The 3,283-nt window shown below is 42.2% G+C and overlaps 1 protein-coding gene across 4 annotated transcripts in view; it reads right to left on the bottom strand.

Moving 5' to 3' along the window:
- LOC106806327 (type I inositol 1,4,5-trisphosphate 5-phosphatase-like) overlaps positions 1–3,283 on the bottom strand; it is a 64,307-nt gene that overhangs the window by 60,526 nt on the left and 498 nt on the right. The gene's annotated exons all lie outside the window — the stretch shown is intronic.

The raw sequence follows: 3,283 nt of genomic DNA on the forward strand, positions 1-3,283 counted from the left end.
CTCTCTCTCTCTCTCTCTCTCTCTCTCTCTCTCTCTCTCTCTCTCTCTCTCTCGCTCTCTCTATCTCTCTCTGTCAAATGTTCTTTACCACCTTCCCTGCACGCCCCCAGCACTTCCCCACCCCTTTATCTCTTCAATCCAACACTCCTGCCTTGGCTTACCCCTCCCCCCATGACAGCGACGCCCCTGCGATGCTTCGCTTCATCTCTCCATCACGAATCCTCTTTTTTTACTTCCTGTAACACACCAACCCCCGCCTCTTCGTCCACAACCATTTCCTCTCCCTGTCATATCAAACGCCATCTCGTTCGGCCTTTTCTCGTGAACATACTGTATGTATGTATGTTACATACACCACATATGCATCCATCACCACCGCCCACCACCGCCATCTTCCATCAGGCGATCAGCAATTGATCCACGACCGGCTTTATGAACACGGAAATCATTTCGTTGGAAAAACGAATTACGCCTGTCGAGATTCACTCACTGCCTATTTGTTAATACGTAAATTGAAGATATTTTGCCGTTATAAACAATTCGGTCAGCGCAGTGGCACGAATATGTGCAGCCACGCGTACTCTCTTGAGCGGCATGTGCGTGCACTGTAAAGCGGGGTATATAATTATGTTAGCGGTAAATTAAAAGAGGTAGAAGAGGTAGCATTGGTTTAGTATTAGCAGCCACTAACTCGGGAAATGTAGTTATGTTTTTGTAATAGGTTGTCTAGATCTTGCATATACGCGCACATGATTAAATTTCAGGATTACAAATTCGGTGAGATCATTTCATCAAAGAACAACACAGATTGTACGCTGGTGATCGCAAACACCTCTTAAGAGGATCAATGTTCGGGGAAAACGTTAACTTCCTATTTTTCTGGCTGTATATTAATTAGAAAAGACGTTAATCACAATGCGCGGGAGTCGAAGGAGGCATTTCCAAGGATCACGCTCATGGTGTAGTACAGTGCGCACCAATAAAGAAAGCCATACACGAGAAAGAAACGTGTACGCATCTTTTTTCTCTTCCTTACTCTCTCTCTCTCTCTCTCTCTCTCTCTCTCTCTCTCTCTCTCTCTCTCTCTCTCGCTGTCCCCAATATTTCTCTATCCATCTCTGACAGAATTAAATCACAGGTCCCCAGCGCAGCGAGTAGAACGCATGGCTCATAGTTCTAATTAGAAGATTGTTGCTAATATTGTTTCCGTGCTGCGAATAATTCACGAGCGAGATTCGCGTGCAAATATGTAACAACAAATACGTATAACGAATTCGCTGCCAATATAGTTTGCACGTCCTTCATGCTACACTCCACTATTATTTGAATATTATTTCTAACCGATAAACAGATCGCAGATGACATTCACGTACAATTCTAGCAGAGTTTATTTCTGAGTTTATAGAGAAATTGTGTGCAACTGCTTTTTTCGCCGTAGACTGAGACCTCTTATGCCCAGCACGTTTATTCGCTGAACCTAACTAATAATCGAAATCCATTCAATGATTGACAGGCTTGTCACTATACGCGTGCACGAGGGATTGAGTAGAATTCATCAATTCATACCAATATAATTAAAATACTATATAGTGGGTGTATTTGTGGAAGTATTGCAAGTAATGCAAAACATGCAATCAAACGTGAAGCTTAATTTTCTCAGCGAATATCGCTTATTACTCGATCTTACAGAATATGGGAATAAACATTAATATCGAGGACTAACAAATTACAGCCGAACACTCTCGCTACAGGAAAATGGATCAAGTACTTATTTCAATTGTGAGTTCGACATGTTTGGAAACACTTCACTCTGAGATGGATTAGTTATATACTGCAGTAGTTGCACATACAACAGTACGTTAGCTGTGAGGTACAACAGTTGTAAAGTACATCGATCATAATTCGAACGACATTTCAGTCATAACGTACATAATAGCTGTATTGCCTATTAGCAACGACGTACATTTACCGTAAGCTAGATCAATCGCAAGATAGATGTGTCATAAAGTACATTTATCATAATTCCAAACAGACTTCGATGTTAGGTATATTGAAGCTTAGAGATACATCAGCTGTATTACATCAGTTCTGTATCGGGGGGGAGCTATACACAAGACAGAAACACTCCGTTATTGTACATAACGTCTGATCAATCATTCTCCCAGAATCTTTTCACGAAATGTAAAATATTAGAAATGCAGAGACGTGAGTGAGAAAGTGGAGTGTATGCTATATAATAGAATATATTGACAAATAAATTATGCAGTTCGCAATATCGCATTCCTTCAGATGAGAAGCAAGTGGGAAATATATGGGAAATAAATTTGCGACCAAAAAAAATGCTCACACGCTGCGAGGCATTGCAGGACACGCGCACATAACTAAGCATACCAAACATTCTACAAGAACACCGAAAATAGTCTGCGACGAACAACCAACCTCACACGGCATGGTTATATAAACGAGTGACAAATGAATCACCAAACGTCCTTAAAAAATATGGCAATAAGCTCCAACCTAACCGTCTCTCGCTCTCGCTCTCGCTCTCGCTCTCTCTCTCTCTCTCTCTCTCTCTCTCTACCGCCCTAGCTCTCTGAGCGGCATTCGTGCGTGGCACTGATAAAGGGCGTAATATAATTATTGTTAGCCGCGCTAAATTAAAAGAGGATAGAAGAGGTAGCATTGGTTTAGTCATTAGCAGCCACTACGCTTCGGGAAATGTAGTTATGTTGTTGTAATAGTTGTCTAGATCTCTGCATATACGCGCCACATGATTAAATGCTCAGGAATACAATTCGGTTGAGATCATTTTATCAAAGAACAACACAGATGTACGCTGCTCTCTCCGTGATCGCAAACACTCAATGTTGCGGGGTCAATGTTCGAGGAAAAACGTTAATTCCTAATTTTTCTGGCTGTATATTAATTAGAAAAGGACGGTTAATCACAATGCGCGGGAGTCAAAGGAGGCATTCAAGGCATCACGCTCATGGTGTAGTACAGTGGCGCACCATAAAGACAAACCATACACGAGAAAGAACGTGTACGCATTCTTTTTTCTCCTTCTTATCTTTCTCACACACTCTCTCCCTTCCTCGCTTTCTTTCGCTCTCTATCTCTCCCCCCTCGCTTATCTCTTCGCCCTCTCTATCTTTCCCCTCGTGCTTTCTTTCGCTCTCTATCTCTCCCCTCCGTCGCTTTCTTTCTCTCTATCTCTCCCCTCCCTCGCTTTTTCTTTTCGCTTCTCTATCTCTCCCCTCCTCGCTAATTACTTCGCTCTCTA

Source organism: Priapulus caudatus, unplaced genomic scaffold, assembly GCF_000485595.1.
Source record: "Priapulus caudatus unplaced genomic scaffold, Priapulus_caudatus-5.0.1 Scaffold154, whole genome shotgun sequence".
Taxonomy (NCBI): Eukaryota; Metazoa; Priapulida; class Priapulimorpha; order Priapulimorphida; family Priapulidae; genus Priapulus; species Priapulus caudatus.